At 46.0% G+C, this 22,036-nt stretch overlaps 1 long non-coding RNA gene across 1 annotated transcript in view; it reads left to right on the top strand.

Moving 5' to 3' along the window:
* The first annotated feature begins 15,032 nt into the window (after positions 1–15,032).
* LOC125946025 (uncharacterized) overlaps positions 15,033–22,036 on the top strand; it is a 33,012-nt gene continuing 26,008 nt past the window's right edge. The window contains exon 1 of the long non-coding RNA XR_007467327.1: positions 15,033–15,105. This is a non-coding gene — a long non-coding RNA (uncharacterized LOC125946025). The remainder of the gene's footprint in view (positions 15,106–22,036) is intronic.

Raw genomic sequence — 22,036 nt, 5'->3', positions numbered from 1 at the left:
ATAATTGAATTGAAAAATTATAAATTAATGAAAACGAAAATGGATGAAAAAAATTTGCAGTGGCTTAGCTCGACTATGCCAGGATATACGTAGCGTTAGCAAAGGTTCAGCTGATTATTCTTAGTTTTCCTGGTTGTCTCCTACGCTCAACTGCTAATTGCCAGGCAACTACTTCGGGATCCGATGAGTCAAGCTTCTCCGTTCTTCTGCGCTGTTGAGCAGCATTTGCGCTCTCCTTCTCCATGGCTATACCACACTGGCAAACGCACGTCAGAAGCGCAGCGGCTCCAGCGCAGTGTCAGACGGCGACTGCACGCGAGCGCGCGCTGGCGCCAGTGCATCTACCACGGCTACGACGTCACTCCTCTGGAATGCGCAGACCGGCAGCGGTGAGTCGCGCTCGGCGGCGGCGGAGTGCGCGAGAGGTGCCGGCTCCGGTGGCTCCGGTGCGCAAGCCGTGTGACATCACTGATCCTTGCGCATGCGCAGCACGGCTCTTGATGTGCCGCGCGAAACGGGCTTGGCTAGGCCAGTGTAGCTAACGCTACAAAACAACTGTCCGCAGGTGGGGAACGAACCCACGTTTTCGCATTACGCGTGCGATGCTCTCACCATTGAGCTACCGCGGAACCGTTTTCCCATCCGCCTTCTGGGGTATTTATGGTTTACAACAAGAACTAACCCTGGGATCGAGTGTTAGCCAGCGCCACCACTCACAAACCATAGGGCGGATGTGGAACATCCTTTCTGCCTCAGGCGTCACGAGCACGTGATCTTTTTTTGGGTGCTGGCAACTGGTAAATAAACCCACATATGCTACCTGAAGGCATCATTGTTGCCGGATTCGAGCCCTCGTTATATAGTGAACGAGAAGAAAGGGAACCGAGGGGCCCGATTTTTAATAAGCATATCATAATGAGCCAACAAACAATAACTCCAAGGACAACACACGGGAAAATTACTTGTACTTAATAATTGAATTAAAGAAATGATAAATTAATGAAAATGAAAATGGATGAAAAAACAACTGTCTATATATATATATATATATATATATATATATACATTGTTGAGGGTGAGATGGGTTTATTTACAAGATCATCGAGTGGGTGTAGAGACGAGATTGCAGGCCGTCAGGCATAGCTGTATACACCACGTGCACTCCTTCCATTTCCTCTTCTTCGGCTCCGCCGCGCAGGGTAACATCTTCCTCCGGCGCAGACGAAGCTCGCCGAGCGAGTTAAGGAACTACGTGGTTGGTAGCGCTCGATTCGGGAACCCTATGATGGTAGGGCTTCAGGCGCGCCACATGAACCACTTGTGTCTTCCGCGACCGGCGATTATTAGAAGTCAGTTTTGCTAAGACGTAGTTGACGTCACTTAATCGGTTGAGTATCACGAATGGACCTCTGTACGTTGCGATAAACTTGCGATACAAGCCTTTCCACGTGCAGGTGTCCACAGTAAAACGTGATCGCCCGAAGCGAAAGTGACAGGTATATTATGCCCGGCGTCATAGCGTGCCTTGGTTGAAACTTGCGAGGAGATGGTTCTGAGGCGAGCAAGCCGACGAGCTTCATCGGCACGACACAATATCTGTGCAATAGATGTGTCTTCGTTCAGTGTGAACGGCAAAATTGTATCCAAGAAAGTTTGGGGACTGCGAGCGTACAACAGATAGAAAGGCGCATACCCGGTTACTTCATGCTTGGCTGTAATGTATGCGTACGTGGCGAAGGGCAGCACAGCATCCCAATTCTTGAGATCAGCTGAGACGTAGAGTGACAACATGCTGGTGAGAGTACGATTCGTGCGTTCGGTCAGGCCATTGGTTTGTGGATGGTATGGCGTTGAATGCCGATAAGTAGAACCGCAAAGGCTCAGCAGATCTTCAACAACGTCGGCGGTGAATTGCCATCCGCGGTCACTTATAACAACACGGTGAGCGCCGTGGCGTAGGATGATAGAATGGAGCAGAAACCACGACACGTTGGCGGCGGTAGCAGAGGTAAGCGCCGCAGTCTCAGTATAGCGTGTCAAGTAGTCGACGCACACAATAATCCAGCGACGGCCGGTAGAGCTCTTGGGAAAGGGGCCAAGCAAGTCGATACCAACTTTTTCAAATGGTGAAGTAGGGGGTTTCACTGGTTGCAAAAAGCCTGCAGGAGGCGACGCCGGCTTCTTATGACATTGGCAACCTGGACAACTGGCAATGTACTGTCTTGTGCTCTTCCAAAGCTTCGGCCAATAAAAGCGCTGGCGTAATAGATGAAGCGTCCGGGAAAAGCCCAGGTGATCCGACGTGATGTCGTCATGCATGGCGCGAAGAATCACAGTACGCAGGCGTTCGGGAACGACTAGGAGCAACGAAGCGCCGTCAGCAGAGTAATTCTTTTTATAAAGCAGGCCGTCACACAGCGTGAACGGCGTGGTCTGACCTGACGTGCGGGCTGTCTCCAATAGGGGTATCAGTGTAGGATCGCGATGTTGTTCACATTTAAAGGTACTGACGTCAGGAAACTCGGTAATGCTGGCAAGGTAGTCGTCGAAGTCGTCGTCGAAGTCGTCGTCGTTAGCGTTGGTATGTGGCGGCGGGAGACGAGACAAGCAGTCGGCATCGGTATGACACCGACCGCTCTTGTAGGCGACAGAAAAGTTGTATTCTTGAAGGCGTAACGCCCAGCGTGCCAGCCGTCCAGAAGGATCTCGCAGTCCAACAAGCCAACAAAGGGAATGATGGTCTGTGACTATCTTGAAATGGCGACCGTACACATATGGCCGAAATTTCTGGATGGCGAAGAGTACCGCCAGGCATTCCGAATCGGTGACAGTGTAATTTCGCTCCGCTCGTGTCAGTGTCCGACTTGCGTACGCAACGACGTGCGGGCGCCCATGGTGAAGTTGAACAAGGACGGCGCCAACGCACACTGCTAGCATCAGTGTGTAACTCAGTCATGACCTCGGGATCGAAACGGCACAAGACTGGCCCAGAGGTTAGTAAGTACTTCAGCTGACGGAACGCGTCCTCGCACTCTGTAGTCCATACGTATGGACTGTCTTTCTGAAGAAGGCACGTGAGTGGGTGAGCAAGTTGGGCTAAGTTCTTAATAAACCGGCGGAAATACGAACACAGCCCTAGGAAACTTCGGAGGTCTTTTGCTGTCTTCGGTTGGCTGAAACCGCGCACTGCAGCAATCTTTTCAGGATCAGGTCGTATACCATCTTTGTCGACGAGAAAACCGAGCACGAGAGTCTGGCGCTCACCGAAGTGGCACTTCCTGGAGTTTAAAACCAGTCCTGCGTTTTGTATGCGATCTAGTACGATGCCAAGTCGGTGATTGTGCTCCTCGAGTGTTTTGCCAAAATGATTACATCATCGAGATAGCACATGCATGTCTCCCATTTCAAGTCGCGTAGCACTATGTCCATAAACCGCTCAAAAGTTGCTGGCGCGTTGCATAAGCCAAAAGGCAAGACATTAAACTCGAAGAGTCCGTCTGGGGTCACAAAGGCAGTTTTCTCCTTATCCGTCGGGTGCATCGGTATTTGCCACTATCCCGATCGTAAGTCAACGGAGGAGAAGTAGGAGGCTGAATGAAGGCAATCGATAGCATCGCCGATACGTGGCAGAGGGTATACGTCCTTCTTGGTGGCTGCGTTAAGTCTTCGATAATCAACACAGAACCTCCAAGAATTGTCCTCTTTAGGGGCGAAGCTCCTTATAGCGGCATCCGTTCCGTCCCCGTCGTCGTAGTAGTAGTGTGTAACGAGTGTGAGAAAAATGAGAAAAAAAATTCCGAAGTTGTGTCCGTAGCGCGAAATCGAACCAGACACCCCTCGCTTCCGAGCGCGCGGCGTTAGCCCACAACGCCACGAAGCGCACATGGACATAAGCATCACGATGGCAATAAATGCCCAACATTAACGAACGGCCGCGTTTCTAGCGCGTTTCTAACGCGTTTGTGCTAGCATAGAGAAAGAAAAAAAAGTTAACTTTTTTTTTTCTTTCTCTATGGTGCTAGCGCGTAACGGCCCGTGTAAGAAGCTGGTGTAAGACGCTGTGGCCTCTCCGCCTTACCTTCAACGCGTTTCGAACGCGCTGCCCAAAGCGGTGGCAAGTCAAGTTCAAGTCGAAGAGCGTTTATGAATACGGGGGGTATACTCTCTCAGCAGTCATGTGATGGCGTCGGCAAACGCGGTGCACGTTCCGGCATGTGTAAATGGCTGCGTAAGACGCTGTGGCCGCTCCCCCTTACTAGAGAGTACTGCACGTTTCTAACGTGTTTGTGCTAGCATCCCCTTAAGCGGGAAATCCGATGATTCCCTCCGGAGCTTCGCCCGCTCATCATCATTCACCCCGTGGATATGCTGTGATTTTTTCTTGACTAGTATCACTGGAGCTGCCCAGGGACTGCAAGTCTCTTGGAAAACACCTTTCCGCAGCATTTCTTGAACTTGCTCGTCAATTACATTTAGTTCTGCAGGGGAAACGCGGTACGGCTTTTGGCGAATAGGCGTTGCTTGGCCCGTGTTTATGCGGTGCTGCGTGCGCGAGTCAAGAAGTGAAATTGGACGCTCGTCTTGCGCGAAATCGAATACTGGCGCATAGCAGACGAGCACCCTTTGCAATTCTTCCCGCTCTGAAGAGGACAGCGACTTGTTCGTCATGCGGTAGAACTCCGAGGTTTAGTCACGCTTTGCTGCGCTCGCGTCAAGAGACGCGTCAACGGCAGCAATACTGAAAGTCGCTTCTGAGTCAAAGGTGGCCAGCTTCAGTCCAGACGGCAGTAAAACTTGTTGCATAGACGCGTTCACCGTCCACACGTAAGCACGACTATCTAAGTATTCCATAATCGATCGAGGAACCAGAATATTCTTCTTAAACATGGTAGGGAAGTATGGCTCAATTAAACCATGACAGCGATGCGGAGGGTCATGCGTGGAAGTCACCGGAACAAATGCCGCTGTCTGAGCCGGTAAAAGTACATCATGGGAGACGGAAAAGACTTGTTGCTTGTCCACGTCAGATACTTCTGGTAATGGTGCTATCACGTGATTTCGAAGAGAAATTTCACCAGCCCCACAATCTAACAATGCACCACATTCACCAAGCAAGTCAATCCCAAGGATGATGTTGTGAGTGGTGTGTTCCAAAACAATGAATTCAGTTGGAAAATCTTGTCCGCCAACACACACTATAGCAGAGCAAACACCAACGGGCCGCAGGGTTTCACCTCCAACTCCACGAAAAGTAGTCTTTCGATCCCACGCGAACATAACCTTGTATCCAAGACGATTTTTAAACGAAACACTCATTACTGAAACTGTAGCACCGGTATCTACTAAGGCATCAGTATTTAAACCATCAACACAGACACACACTTTGTCTTTGAGCATGGCGACAGGCGGAAGACTACATGACCGTCCCGCGACCTCACCTCCATCGGTCGCACCAGCTAGTTTCCCAGCTGGGATGGTGGCGAAAGTGAGCGACGGCGAGGCAATGGCGAGCGGCGAAAGCCGGTCGGAGGTGGAGTAAGACTGCGGTCGGAAGCTGGAGACTCATGCTGGGATGCATGTTCACGCGCATGTCGTCGAAGAGGCACAGGGGTCTGCCACGGCGCCCTGTAGCGCCCTCCAGATTGATAATCGGGGAAGGCCGACACTTGCTGCTGCCGCCTGCGACAATACCTGGCGATATGTCCACGGATTCCGCAGCTAAAGCAAATAGGTGGCTCCCGGTACACAGAGTTGTCACAAAATATGGTCTGAGGGTGGCTGTATTGGGGAGAAAGGCGTTGGGGTGGTGCAGCCTGGCGGCGTTCGAAGTTAGGTGAAGGATGCCGGAACTCCGCCGGGTCGACGCGGACGTGTTCATCACGCAAGGGCCGATTTTCGCTGTCTGTTTGCAGTTGGCAAAGTACCGGCTGTGCAGGACAGCTTTCATCAAGCGTGGATTGCTGGTATTCCCGGGGGGCGTCTCGTCCTCCACTTTGTGCTTGAAAGTGAGCCAGTTCTTCTTTAATGAGTTCACGTACTAACAAGGCGATGTCGTGGGAGCTAGAGATGTCCACACTTGCGACAGTGGTCACGTTGTCAAGTCTTCCAAACTTTGGCAATACTCGTCGCGTCTTCAGCGCCTCAAACGCACGGCAGTGACGTCTTAAATCTGAAGGAGTACGCAGGTCTTCCTTTGAAATAAGAAAATTGTAGACATTTTCAGCGATGCCCTTCAGGAGATGGCCAACCTTATCTTCATCCGACATGCCCGTGTTCACAATTCTGCACACTTTCAATACTTCTTCAATGTAAGTTGTGCATGTTTCACCGGGCAACTGTGCTCTTCGCGCAAGCGTATGCTCAGCTTTCTTTCTTGTTGAGAGTGAGTCCCCGAAGCAGCACTTGATTTCCTCAACGAACCTTTCCCACGTAGTCATCGTGCTCTCGTTGTAATCGAACCAGAGAAGGATGGTTCCGGTGAGAAAGAAAACGACGCTAGCCAGTCGCGCCGTAGAGTTCCAGCCATTGTGACCGCTTACCCGTTGATAATACTTCAGCCAGTCGTCGACATCCTTATCAGCTTTACCGGAAAAGGTGCGCGGTTCTTTCTGAGGGATCCAGCAGATGACTTGCCTGGGGCGCTCACTATCCTCTTGCATGCTTGTGTCATGGCTGCCGCCAGCTGCTTGCGGTTCGTTGTGTCCGTGTCTTCTTCAGGTGGTAGTCCGACCAAGCGCCGGCTTCGTCGGAGGGTCCGTAGAAGAAGGTTGTCCAGAGCGATTACCCAGCACCGTCCACCAAAGTTGTTGCGGGTGAGATGGGTTTATTTACAAAATGACCGAGGGGGCGTAGAGACGAGATTGCAGGCCGTCAGGCATAGCTCTACACCGCGTGCACTCCTTCCATTTCCTCTTCTTCGGCTCCGCCGCGACGCGTAACACTACACACACACACACACACACACACACACACACATATATATATATATATATATATATATGTATATATATATATATATATATATATATTTACAGCGAAGCTGTGAAGGGCTCACTCTGCGGTGGTCGCGTCAAGCATTAGACAAAAACTCTCCTTGGCCTAATGCTGCATGTGACCACCACCACCAGCGCCGAAACTTGTGAACCTATAAAGCTTCGCCTAAAGAAATATCACAAAATGGAGGAGCCGTGCACTGTTGTATATATGGGCATCTCGACATTTATGCATTCAAAGTTAGTAGTGCCTTGTGAATCTATTCAATGCTTCATCCCCCTCCCAACCTCCTCTCCAAAATGTTCTCCTTAATTGATATTTACAAAGGAGTACTAACATAAAATTGTTGTCCCGTTGTTTGAAGACAATGTCTACCTTGGCGTGGCACAGTCACTTTTAGGTATCGCGTATGTCTGTTTCTAGCTTCAGCTTCTTTCGTGGCCGATCCCGACCGTAAGTGCAGTTTTAAAATGTTACGCAACTTATTATGCTTGCTGCTGATGAGGATTAACCATAATTCTTCGATGGAGATATTGTCTTCAAAATATGACAGAATTGAGTATGATTATGAACCACACAATTTCTTATGAAAGCCGCGCTGGAAATGATTATGAACATGATGCTGAATATTTGATAATGATGATCACGCTGACGATTATGGCAGTGCTGCTGCTCTTGACGATTACTATGATGCTAATAGTTGTCATGATGGCAACGGTGATATCGGATCACAAGAAGTTGGAATGCGATTCAACTTCTATTTGACATCGATCAGCCGTTGTCGCACCAGTGTGGTTTTCACGATAAATTATGCGGCTCATAAACCTGCGTGTCATCCCCAGCTTGGCAGCTCTATTTCCAAGCATTTGACCGTAAATGTGACGGCAGGCCGTCATTTCTATATTACAATATTTTAAAATCATCTGGCACTTCCCATGTCAACACTAAACGAAACCTAGCCATCAATTTGACAGTATTTTTCCGTCAATGTGACTACATATTGTCATATTAAAATGACGGTGTTTTTTATCATTTTGAAGTTTCGCGCATCAATGTGATATACAACCTAGTTGTCAATACGACAATTTCACCGTCCATGTGACTGCATGTTGTCATTCTGAAATGACGGTGCTCTCGATTATTTTGACGTCTCATGTGTCAAATGAAATACAACCTGGTTGTAAATTCTGAAACAAGCCGTCATTTTCAAATGACGGCATCATTTTCAAAAGACTTGGGCCATACAGGCCCAAGTCGTTTTTTTCGCAGTACAAATTCAACTGTCACTCCTCATTTACATGTCTGTGTCAGTATGGTCCCCCTAAGTGCGTGACTCATTTGCAGTGGATCGTACATCTAATAAAAGATCCCACAACGCTTGGTATATATACTTGCAGATTTATTTTTTAGAATGTTGAGTCCGAGTTGCATTTTGGGTTTAGCATGAAGAGCGCAGCATTATAATAGCACTAAGGTACCTGCAAAATGGAATGTAATATTATGACCAGTAAAAACAATAGTAGATATCGAGTTTGCGCAAAATTACACAAAAAGAACTATGTAGACATAAAAAAATGGTGACTGAAACCAAGCTACAAAACAAACAACCAAATTCACGTTAGGGTAGGCTGTTCCAAAACTGCAATTCTCTGTCAGCAATATCATATGGACTAAAGACACCGCTAGACTCTAGGCTCATAAAGAGAAGTCAACGGGTTTCTCAATGTGGGCTGCTCTTGTTTTTTTCTTAGCATTCTCTTAGAAAGGTACGTATTGTTATCTTTGGTGTGCACTCGCATGAAGTTCCAGTGGTCTGCCAGATGTCCTTCAGATTTATTATTTGTAAGTTCAAATTCAGGCAATGTTTGTGCTTCAGGTGTGTGTGAACATAACCTGAAAGTTAGAAACGAATCTCGGGAAGACCTCAATTATCGCTGTAGCTGGGGTGGCAGCACGTCTTATTTGATCTGATTACAAAAAAGCTTTATTTTATTTATTTATTATTACCCTCACAGCCAAAGGCAAAGAAAGAGGAGAGTGGGTTACGGCAAATGAAAAGAATCAGAACAGGTACATAGTATGAGTACAAAGGCTTCTGATTATACAGTTTTAGTTAGGGTTTAAAACGTCATGAGAAAGTGGTAGCAAACTGAGAATGGAATGTAAATACAAAATTTCGTGAATACAAAATGCACTTAGGTTACAAATATGTAGTAAAAAATGGTTCGATTACAGAATGCTAGCTAAAGCTGCTCGAAATCTTTGGTCATCGTGAATGAATAAGACTTCAGCAGGAAGGTGGTTCCATTGCGTGGATGACCGAATAAAAATGACAGCAAAAAAGTTTTAGTGTGACATGATTCAAGACCAACCTTATAAGGGTGGTTTATTTGAGGTAATACTTATTGTGGCTGAAAATTTCGATCGTTTCGTAGTGCTGAATGATGGTATAGCTTGTGAAAAAGAACTAAACATGCGATTTTACGACGAAATGAAAGTGGAGTAAGTTCAAGGTTGGTTTTCATGGCAGACACACTTCCAGTTCTATTACAATAAGATAAGCTGAAACGAACTGCATTATTTTAAACTTTGTTCGTATAAATTTATTAGTTTGTCAATGACAGGATCCCAAACAGCGCATTCATATTCTAGTTTCGGAGGTATAACGCTAGTAAAAGAAGCTACGGCATGGATAGTCAAGCTTGCGGTTAGCATTGCTAATTATGTAGTCGGTTTGAACATTCCACGTTAGTAAAGGTACATATAGGCATTTATAAGAGTTAACCAATTCCAAGGGAACATTATTTAGGCAATATGTGTGCATGCCTGTTATTTACTTGGGATACACGCATCAATTTACATTTCCTAACGTTTAGTTCCATTAACCAATGTTTGCACCAGTTAGCTACAGTAGTTAGACCAGACTGAAGATAGTTAGGATCCTCTGCATTAGATATTTCATGAAAGATAAAAGAATCGTCCGCAAATAACTGAATGATAGTGAGGAAGAGAGGTCTTAATATAAATGAGAAATAAAACAGGCCCAACAATGAACCTTGTGGTGCAATGCATAAAATCGAGTTCCTGTGTTGTAGCTAATTCAGTTTGCAGAATGCACACAGAAAGTGTCATAAAAAACTATTCCTTTGCCAACACAGAGCCATGAGTGCGTATGCACACCTACGTTCAGTCAGATTAAAACTCTAAACCACTCTCTCATATTGGTATTAAATAAAAAGGTTAAATAATCATGTTTATGCCGTGTCATGCTTTTGTTTTTACCTCAATTCACCTCTGTGGATGTTTATTGTAGCAACCCATCATGGGCAGCTAGCCCAGTGGCTGTCATTGCACTGCCAAGCTGAAGGGCTTAATGCCAGTCTGGCCAGCCGCAATATGATGAGGACAAAGTGCAAAAACATTTATGCACCTAATTTTATGCGGTCGACGAAAACCCAAGGTGGTCAAAATAATTTAGAGTCCTCCACTACGATATACCTCATTGTCAGATTGCAATTCTGTCATGTAAAAATCTAAAATTCAATTTCGTTTATTCCAGTTTCTGTTGGTGACTGGATACATCCTAAAATACAAATAATGAACATTTTTGTACCATTGAAACAGTGTGATTTGTTCCACACTATAGAGGTGTCATTGACTACACACCAGACAAAACATATTTCCCTTCACTTGACATGCATGTTGCAATCATGTTGTAGAAGAATAAAAACAAATGAAAGGTCGAAAAGCACTAGGGAGAGTCATTCTACCAATAACCTACCACATTACAACTCCGATGGCTTTGATGAGACTCAGCAGCCTTGGCGCGATGCCGCAATTGAGCCCTTTGCCCCGCCTTTTTGATGAGTTTATTTGCCCAAAGTACCTGGAAAAGAACAGAGGAAGACGGAATATATCTGCCTTAACCGTGACTGTCAATCACTCTGGCTTCAGTGCCGTAAAGCCATGGACGCGTGAACTACACTACGTCATGTAAAACACCGTGTGCTCAAATGAACAGACTACAAACATGGCCCTTCATCATAACCTGTGGCAGACAATGCAAACCCATGTGTGTGTTTAAGTAGATGTTGTTTCTATGCTCTAGTTCCAATAATATGTTTATAAACGTAACATCATAACTCCAGTTCACAATGTGATTTATTTCAATAGCAATTAGGGGTAATAGAAATTAACTAAACTGGTCTCAGAAAGGCCATTGGTCAGAAAGCGTCATGAAATCGCTGAATTATACATGAAATTAAGACATAAGGTCGAAAAGCTACTGCAACTTTCCTGATTACACTACTGACAATCTTCCAACCTAGAACACAGGACGACAAGCTTACAGCTCCCAATGCTTTCGCGCAGTTTTCCATAAAGCACTATATAATTGATGACTAGACATGTTTACAATTAACTGCTTGTGGAAATATTTACTGGCATTCCCACTGTTTCCAGAATCAAACGGGCAAATGAGTGAGAATCCCATTTTTTTAGACACAACCATGTGCAAACAAGTAATGAAGAGGAAAGCAGATGGTAAATTATTTTGGCTTTATATGCAGAAATTACAACATAAAGGCAAATGACAGTGCCACCTATGGGTTCTCCCACTGGTCACAAATTCTTTTTTGCGCATTTTCATTTTCTTTTACCTCCTAATTATTACACTTCAATTCAAAAACTCCAAATAACGCCCCATATGATTTCCTTGGCTTCATGTTGTCTTACACGAATGGGCTCCGGCATATATTAAGCTTCTTCTCATTCATTTAATAAGGTCTCGACATGGGCAAGTTTGATACATTAATGTAGCATATGAGTTTGTCAAAAGCTCACTCCAATAGTTCACGTACTGCATGATGCTATCAAGAAAAAAAAGGTTTACATTCAGCACCATGCACATTATGCACTTAAGTGGCACTGCCTAACACTCTCAGGGTTATATATTGTACGCATGCATTCATATCCAAGTGGATGGGGGCGTAGCCGCTGTGGCATAACTGCTAGTGCACCATACACATGTTGCGGACGTTGTGGGTTCAACTCAAATTAGCGTAAGGTTGTTTTACGACTACGTTCATATGCGTTTATCTTGGTCTTTACTGGTGGTCCATGGCTATTCTGAAGTTCGAATCACTGTTTCAGGAGCTGTTGGAGTTTTTATCTGACTGGTAGTGGACAGCACTGATCATAAATCATAACAGCAAGAGCTACCCCCTGATAAAATTACTGTGGGTTTAAGAAGCAAAACATGACTGCTTCACCTTTGTATCCTGGCATACAGTGGTTCGCCGTATGCCACTGTTTCAAGGGTTCACTGTTATATGCTGCAAGCAACGCCAAATATATAATGCCAAAGAATGATGTGCATTGCTCTATAGACTAAACAAAAGTTTAGTCTCTTCGCAGTCTCGTCACAGTTTAGTCTCGTCATAGTTTCGTCACAGTCTCGTCACAGCGTCGTCACAGACGACGCTGCGCCTTGGTTTAGCTCAACTGTGAACGCATCAATACCGCGCGCATGCATCTATGTAGCCATTTCCTATGAAGTCTCATTGTCCTCGCAGCTCCCTAAACAGGACACTTCTACACTTGGTACACTTTAGTGGTCACGCTACGTATCACTTATCGCGCTTGATGCTTCCTGTTGCTCTGTGCAGTCGCTCTTAGAATAGAATCTTTGCACCGGCAATACTATGTCGTGGTGCCTTCAGGTAAGAGAATGAGGTACTTTTTTTACAGAGCTGCATTTTCGTGAAATGCCGGAATCTCTTCTGAAACTACTTGAAAAGGTCGTAAAATGGTGTAGACATCATTTTTATATATCAATTGAGATTAGCTGCAAATTTTTTGTTACACTAACACCGTCTATAACCTCGTACAAAGCGAGTTTAAAATTATCGGTAAAATGGAATTGTCATCTGTCAAACTGTACCGCGTTTATTTGCTCAGAGAAACAAAATATGCTATCACAGTGCAAAAACAAAAGTACGAAAGACGTGGCATTGGGGGGATGAGTATGCGGTGAAAAGCTCGTAGATTGTTGGAGCTTCCCGTTTCCCTCACAATATACAAGTATGATGGTCCGCCAAACATATTTACGTTCAGTTAACACGCATCAACATTTGTGCATCTCGCCTGTGCGAGTCGATGGCAGTAAATAAATAACTGAAATTTCTCCAGTCGCTTCAACGCACCCGAAGTATGTTCTCGCCTCCTTATCCGGAGTGCACATGAAACGTCATCTGTCATTCAAGCATTTCCGACAGCATGAAGTACTGCCGCTCATCACTGACATCTGGAACCCTCTGGAAGGCCTCCGTTCCTTGAGGCATGTTCACGATTGCGACATTGCACACGACGCGCGCACACGCATGCAACGCAAGCGCGCGCTTTTCTTCCGAGAAATACCAAAGATATCAAGAACGCCTGGCATCAGGTGAACGCGGCAGTTCGATAGGAAAAGAGCAGGCGCGCAATTCGAGGTGAGTAAAGGAAAGAACGGCGGGGCAGGCGAGACACCACGTAGACAGAAAGACGCCGCGCCGACCGCCACAGACACGTGTTGTATTACGTAGCGCGACGTATCCAATACGGGGGCCAATCGAAGCGCGCTAGATTTCTCGTTCGCTCGTTCCGTCGCTCTCTCCACTTTTGTTGACGGCGATATTAGCGTTTTCTCCATATGACGCCGGCAGGTTGTCAAAATTGACGAGGAGAATGCCATCAAAATGACGGTTATTTTTTACATTGGGGCGTGATACTAAGTTGTGGCGTCGGGAGCTATGTATTAGAGCCAAATAAAGAGGGAACTAAAATTTCGTGTCAGCACTCCGCTCCCTGCGCTCCCGGTCCACATGGTCCTATAGAAAACGAAATAATATGCTGTATGCGCTCATTTTTTTTTGCAGAAATGAAAAAAAGTCTCCTAATTCTATGACAATGTGTAACATTATTTTCCAAAAGTGATCAGTAATGAAGACAACTTTACGAATAATTCCAGCATCACCTTGATGCATCCATGAATTTATAGGTGCAACATTTAGAGAGGACAAATTATTGGCGTAGTGAAACAACTGAACTTATATACTATAATTTACCTAAGGCACGTAGGCATCACCAAATTTCAATGAATAAAAAGTTAAACTAAGTAAAAAATACATAAATTGCTTAAGCCGACTAAAATAATTAGGTAAGCATGCTGTACGGTTGTCGAGCAGAACTCGATAAGCTTCGTGACATTTTTAGCGGGATTACAGGCGGTTGCGGCCTAATTAATCTTTCTTGCCATTTTTTCATCCACAATTTCCCGGAGCGTTCGCACAAATTAGCTAACAAACAAAGTAATGTCATATAAACGCTACAGAGTCATCCAAGTATTATAAGATAAATTTGCGATGCCTCATAATAATTGCCGAGGAAAACAACGTCCACTCTCCATCTTTATCCACTGAGGTGCCGCCCTTGCTCTATGCCACGCAAAATTTTCACGAATCCACAGTTCTACTGCAGTAACACCACCAATCGCTGAAGTGCCACCAGCAACCCATCTATCGGACACAGCAACCAGCAACCAGTGCACTTCTGTGCTTCAACACAGCAGATGGCCTAAGCACTTCAAGCATTCTGCCCTACTGTGTAGTATTAGTGCACAGCTATATATGCCGACCACGCATACCGCTGAATGAGCCGATAATATCACTGTGGCAAGGTACATGCGTGCTTCCGAGCCGACTTACTTCGGCCAGCGCCTTCTACTCCTGGACAATTTCAGCAGCGATCCCGGATTTAGCCTGCGGCTGAACCAGTTCGGAACGGTTCAGCCAAAAAGTTCCGGGTGGGTTTTGGTTCCAAGATGAAATAAATAATATTAGAACGCTTCGGTCGCGATTCGGCAGAAAATAATGGTTCAGCTCTGGTTTTCGGTTCAGTTTCGGTTAATTTCGAAACCAAGTCATCGTGCGACTAGTTAATAGTAGAGCTTGTTCAGTGGCTATATTGTAATCGCAAACTGATTCATTCCAGGTTACTGGCCCAAAACTGGAGGTGAAAGTAGAAGTGTCGAACAAGGGGGCAGGCCATACCCGTTATACTACAACGACAGGAGTAAGTATGAACCTGTTTATCAACACTTTGCACTACAATAACCTACCGATGACCAGTTGTCATTTGGGCACCAGACCCAGAGTTCCCTTGCAATTACTTCATTGATAGCGGCAGCCGCTTAGACCTTCTTCAAAGTTCACAGCCCGAATGCTGTGCAAAGAACCAAATTGCAGGAGAATATGTGTGTCGTTTGCAGAAAAGGGTACAAAAACAAGCGCTGACTGCCGACTGAACCACAGCGCCCAGCACCCAGCACTATCCGAACCACGCACCTCCTCTCCTGTTTAAACTCACCGGACCTTCTTAAGCATGCTGGCTGGAGTTTCGTATCAAAGGTCACAAGACGCTCTCAAGAAATGAACTCAACCCATTAAGAACACAGAAAAAACCACCGGCTAAATTTCATGGATTTTTTGTGCTAGATGATACTTTTACACTGCAAGTACAATGTGAAAGTTCCATGAGTGCCGCTTCATTCGTTGAAACGCTACGATTGTGTACTTTATAAAGTACGATGGGCCTTTCTGGGAACAAAACCTGATGTAGGTCACCAAATGTGAATGCTATATTTTGGAGCTTCAAAAAACAGAAAGCCATGCAGCGAAGAGAGAAACACACTTTGCTTAAGCATTCATAACCTTGTGGTAGCAAAATGAGCATTTTAGTGGTAAATATTCTTTGCTGAGAGGTGTTCTTACTATTCAAGTGTGCAGCATAATTTAAAGGGGAAGGACTTTGGTGTTGCTTTCAGAGGCGCGCGGGATGAAAAAATATTATTGGTGCAAATCTACACGTGATATCTTACGATGAATGCAGGTTTTCAAAACTAAGCATTCAGCATTTGGTTCAGCAGTAGTTGAAACATTCACCAGACTGGTGGCATCTCCTCCTATAACAGTCTGTTCTTGCATTTCAGTCCTGTTGTATGATTTGGTCGGCAACATTTTCATTAATATTTTCTCACCTTTCATGAGATGGGATCGATGTCTGGTTCCCCAGTGCGGGTTGCTCTTCTTTCATTACATAACTCATATCAATTGGCGCAGGAATATAGATCGTCATTGTTGTTTTCTGTTTCCTTCCACCTATTTTCCGATTTGTAATAAATTTCTGCATAAATATTCTGCCGCTTTAAATAATGTTCATGCGAAATTAAATGCATCTTTATTCATCTGAACTTAATGCAACACTGCTCGCTATTTTATTGACTCTGAAGATAAGAGCGTTATCTTTCTCGGCAGCAAGAAAGTAACCAGGAAGAATAGTAGCAATCTTGATGTAATACTTAATATACTTTTTACCTGCAATGGTGTCTGAAATGTTACTAGTCCGCAAAAAAATATTTAGAAAATAGTCAGCGAAAAATAATGGTAAAAAAGCCACCGTGTGTCTTCGAGAACAAGCACACCGCTCTAGCATACACGTAGGCCCAGTGTACACCTACATTCATTTTCTCACAACGCTATAAATATATAATGTATATGGTACGTAATAGCATGCATCGTTTACGCCATTCTATATAAAACTTCCACACAAGCCTCAGCTTCGTGAAGTATATGATGTGCTTCATAAAAAATGAAGAAGGTGGATGTACAGCAGCACCTCCTACGTTCAGAACTTCTCCAAGTTTGTCGATGAAAAATGCCACAGTTTCGCCCCAAGGGCGAAGCAATGAATGCGATAGCAACACAGCAATGTCATACGAAGTAAGGTGAGTGGCTTTGGTAGCAATATGAAGTGTAGTAAACATGAGCTGATTAAGTAAGCAGGTGTGCTGCGGCGTAAGTAGACCGACATGAAGAGAGACTCGATGACCACGAGAAGGCGCGTGTGAAACGCTGGTGTTGATGGGAAGCGCTTCCCGTGGGCAGCGCGCGTGCGAAGGGACACACCTGTAGCGCTGAACTGCCGATCCGGGCAACATTACATGTGTAGCGTGCGTTGGAAAATGTGGCCCGACTATTACTAACTGAATGAACAAGCGTGGTGTGAGCGCGCACAAACAAACATGAATAGATCACACTGAATGACTGCAGACAACGACTGTCAAAACGCTGGCAGCAAGCGCATATATACGCCGCAGCAGCGGGCGAAGGTACGTGCGGTCTATCGCTTCAACAGAAACTGAGCGGCGAACGCATAGTACATAAAGGTCAGAGCCGTGTGGAGAGAAGAGACGGTGCGGCGAGTGACGAGCGCGGTTGTTGGCAGAGGAAAAGTGCGCCCCCCCTCCCCCCCCCCCCCCCGCTCCCTCCGGCGCTGGCTTCCCGCTTCCTTGCTTGCGCGTGGGAGAGATAAGAGACCGTGCGGTCGAGCGACGAGCGCAGTTGTTGGCACAGTAGAAGTGCCCCCCCCCCCCCCCACCGCTCCCTCCGGCGCTGGCTTCCCGCTTCGTTGCTTGCGCGTGGGAGATTGAGTGCGTTCGCTCTCCGTGATAGCGCGCGTCCCAGCACGCTTCCGCTCGGGCATACGGCGCGCGGTGAAGATTTTATCTATACGGAACCTCACGGCGACGGCGACGCCGACGGCAGAAATCCAGTTGAAGTGTCCATATAATTGATATCGCAATAATAAATCAAATACATCGTGCAACTGAGAAAAAAACTGCAATGTGGTCGTCTTCGCAGGATGCTTTTTAGCAAAATGGTATACTAAGGAACACAATATATTTCTTCTTTAATTATTTACAAATGAAAACGGTACTGTACTTTTAATAGTACGCTGGTATATATGGGTTAAGTCAACAAGGCGACAGATTTTCTACCATCACCTCATCGATCGAGATTGCTGTTTCTCAATATGGGAGATCCTAACTAAAGTTATCCTTCCGTCTTAAGCGCCCTCGCCTAAGTTTACTTAGGAGTTATCACAATACCGTTGTTGAAAGTGAGATAGTCGATTCCTGTGACAGGATATTCACAATCACCTTAAGAAACGTTCTTTCCCGATTTTTGGAGAACTTAATATTTCTTTCGTACTCTGGCCGAAGTCTTCAGCAGCCTTTATGGAGACTCTGTAGTATGTATTTACTATGATGCTGCGACTGATGTTTGTTCATAGACTGATGAGAGTTTGTTGCCGAGTCTCAGAAAAATCTCCTAAAGTGGGCACTTGGTCAGGAAGCAAACAAATATTTATGTAATATCCTCCCAGTTCTTGCATAATTGTCATATAAATGGCTTGTGGTCCTAAATTTTTTCACGTTCTCGCAGCTTAATTTTTGCAATATACCTATGTGCTCTTTGATGCTTACTATGCTGCGCCCAGAGCTCGTGAAGTTGTTCAGTGAATGCCTCCAGAGGATGCGATCCCCATGTGTGGACTGACCAGGGGCGGATCCAGGTTTTTTCTGAGAGGGGGGGGGGGGGTCAGCTTCTCTCAAAGATGATGACGACGATGATGATGATGATGATAGTAGTCTTTCTAATTTACCGAAATTCACCGTTTCTGCTCACGATAAACCCGCGTTTTATACGGCTAGAGCAACACCTGTAGCCCACCATGGTGGCTCAGTCAGCTCAGGCGTTGCGCTGCTGAGCACGAGGTCGCATGACCGAATCTCGGCCGCGGTGGCCGCATTTCGATGCAGGCGAAATGCAAAAATGCCCGTGTGCTTGCGTTGTAGTGCAAGTTAAAGAACCCCAGGTGGTCAAAATTAATCTGGAGCCCTCCACTACGGCGTGCCTCATAGTCAGAACTGGTTTTTGCACGTAAAACCCCAGAAAGAGGAAGAATACCTGTAGCGAAGTCAGGTATCAGTTTCTCCGAGCTTATAGGAAAAGGACGTTACCCAATACAGCCATGTGCTTGGCGGCTGTGCCTGATAATACAGGGTGTTCAAAACGAAGCTTTTATGCTTTTCTTAAATTTAGGCACTGGGAGGCACGCGAAGACCACCTGCGCACATAAGTTATATGGCCAGGGGGGCACAAAGTGAGATGATAATTATCGCTAAGTTAATAATTATTAACTAAAATTGAACAATTATTTTTTGTCGACTGCAGTAGGTGGGTATGTTTGTATTGAAAACTTAGAGACAGTCGCGTTTCTACATAGTATCGGTCGGAAGAATTATTCTAGCGTGTTCGTGCTCCGAGATATCTGACTCCAAATTTCAATTGTCGTACTGCGCAGAGTTATCGAGTCCACGCGAGAGTGGTTTACGCTTTGCGTTGCTGTGGAAGGGAGGCATTTTGAACATTTTTAGGGCATTGACATCTTGATGGGTGAAGTGTTGTCATGCGATTTGTGCGTGACAATACCAAACTTAAAGCGGAAGTATGAAATAATCCTTAGCATAGCTAAAAAGGTTTATGCTGTTGATGGTGCAGTTGTTGCTCTTGATTTCATTAAAACTTACAATACTTCGAAATCAGCAGTCACTTTATTTTCGCAGCCCAGGCAAGGACCATGGTTGGTCGTCTAGTCACCATAGGCCCGCGCACTGGCCTCGGGTTTCTCCGCTCGCCCCATTATCTCGGCATGGCAGCTGCCGCCATCTTTACAGGCTGCGCGGTCGCGTGTTACCACAGCGGTTACGGGTTCTTCGATTTTTTTTAGTTCGCCAGCCGTGAGGGGAAGGGGGACAGTTATTATCTTTTCCAATGCCTCCGTCCTGTTGTCAGACTAAACGCCGCGCGCAACAGTCGCGTCACGTCAGGGAGGAGCTTTGCGCCGATCCTGACTGCCTTGCATGCGTAATCATGCGAACGACAATTAAAATTCGGAGTTGGATATCTCGGAGCACAGAAATGCTAGAATAATTCTTCCAAGTGAAACTGTGTAGAAACACGACTGCCTCTAACTTTTCAATAGAAACATACATACATACTTCAGTCAAAAATTAATTATTCAGTTTTAGTTGATTCGGCTGCTGACAGCGATAATTATCATCTCACTTTGTGTCCCCCTGGCCACATAAGTTATTTGCGCAGGTGGTCTTCACGTGCCTCCCAGTGCCTAATTTTAAGAAAACGATAAAGCTTATTTTGAACACCCGGTATATCTAGCCTGTATTGTTTCTTAAAATAAAATTTGGGATGATCTGTTCCAGGTTCGTTATAAATGCATAAGCACGGGTCCTTCTTCGGAGTTCTATTGGGACACCTCGATTTCCTTAGGAGATTCTTTGTGTCCGGTTGAGACACCTTCGTTTGCTTTGGAGCTCCAACGCGGCAACCACTACGCTGGTTGTTTACGATATGCGAATCACCGCGTATGAAGAAGACTCACGACGCCACCTACAAGAACGATGTGGCGTAGTAGCCGAGAGCGCGAGCCAGCGTCTTCATGTTTTGTTTCCCACGCGACGTCATCCTTTTACACAAGGCGCGCATCTGCTCCCGTTTCTCTAACCACGCGATGCCATCGCGTCACGTGGTTAGCGGCCAACGCCCGCGCGCTGGCGTTGGCCGCTGACGTCACGCTCCCTCACTTCGCAGCCGCTGCTCGAGGCTTCGCCCCGCTCCGCGAGAACGCCCACTCAGATCAACGGATCTGGCGGCTTTGAGCCTCCTATGTTTAATGTACGACAATAAAACTGAGAAGTTACACTGAAAAACTTGTAGCGTACGAACGGTACTGTGCTCGTACTGGATATTGTCAACGTGTAACTGTGATCACAATTAGTGCTACAGTTAAAAAAAGTTGCCTATGCGTAGTTCTTAGTTTAGCTGTTAATTATTATTATTTATATAAGAACACTTCAGCGAGAGATCTCTTCCATTAAGCAGGTTGGTCACGGAACCGATGACAGCCAATGAGGCAACCGATGACACCCCAAGGGGGAACTAAGTTGATCAGGCGCGAAGGCGCTCGCGCGGACATCGGCGTGCTTGGCAAAAGGAACGTCCCCTCGTTCATTAGACGCCACCGACATGTCGAGTAAGGCACGGCCGGCGCCAGGAGGTCCAATGGTGTTCATGAGAAAAAATAACTACGGCAACTTCGCGACACCACACACCTACGGAATACAACGAAGCTTGTGAGCAAGCTAGTTTTACTTCTACATGGCTGATATCACTGGTACTCGCGAAAAATACTTTTGAAGAATGCTGGTGACCATATATTTTTTATTATTTTTTTGCGACAGGGCCATCTCCCTGTCAGCGAGGGGGCGATGCAGGAATCTGAGGGGGGGGGGGGGTCAGGACATCCGGACATCCTCCCTGGATCCGCGCCTGGGACTGACTTTTCTTGACGGCTTCTTGGGGCATGAGCACCAGCGAAATTTTTTTGGCGACGAATACATACTTTAGCCAGCTGTTTATTCTATTTGGCAGCAAACCAACAAGAGAACGACTTGCTAACAACACACCGCCTGTTTTGGGGAGAACTTAGCTTCGCTTCCTGGTAAGAGCTTGTGTGAATTCAATGGCACCATCTACCAGGCATAGCAGTGCACCGACAAGCACAAATACAGCCAAGAATCATACATGAAAATCTGACGCGCCACGCTGAGTAAAAAGGATGTCAATTTTAATGCGTTTAGGTTTCTTTGGACACTAATTATGATTTCTTGATAGTGCCAAACCATTTTCGTTGGCCGATCGCAAACATTGTGCAGTCTAACACGGTGGTAAATACTGCAAGGTGGTACCGCTGGTACGGAGCCACTCGTCAGTGGTAAGCGGGAGCGTTCTCACACGTGCATTCGTGAGAACTAGCGCTTTGAGATGGTACGCCTCTGGTCGCTGGCGTCGGCAGGGTGTCTGATCTGTTCTTTGAGGAAGCGGCACTCGGTGTACCAGTAGGCTACCGCATACGCCTAAGCCACGCAGGTAAGGGGAGTGCCCACAATGAACCAAAATACACTCACAATGAACATCCTCCGAAAGCGTGCTAAACGCATTCTTGGCTAGCAACCAGGGTTGGCTTTTTTTTCCTCCGAGCGACACCCATAATGCACCGTTACCCAGATGTTATTTATGCT

The sequence above is a fragment of the Dermacentor silvarum genome, chromosome 5, assembly GCF_013339745.2.
Source record: "Dermacentor silvarum isolate Dsil-2018 chromosome 5, BIME_Dsil_1.4, whole genome shotgun sequence".
Classification (NCBI taxonomy): Eukaryota; Metazoa; Arthropoda; class Arachnida; order Ixodida; family Ixodidae; genus Dermacentor; species Dermacentor silvarum.
Note: the sequence above shows the minus strand (reverse complement) of the source record. Positions and strands in the feature narration are given on the sequence as shown.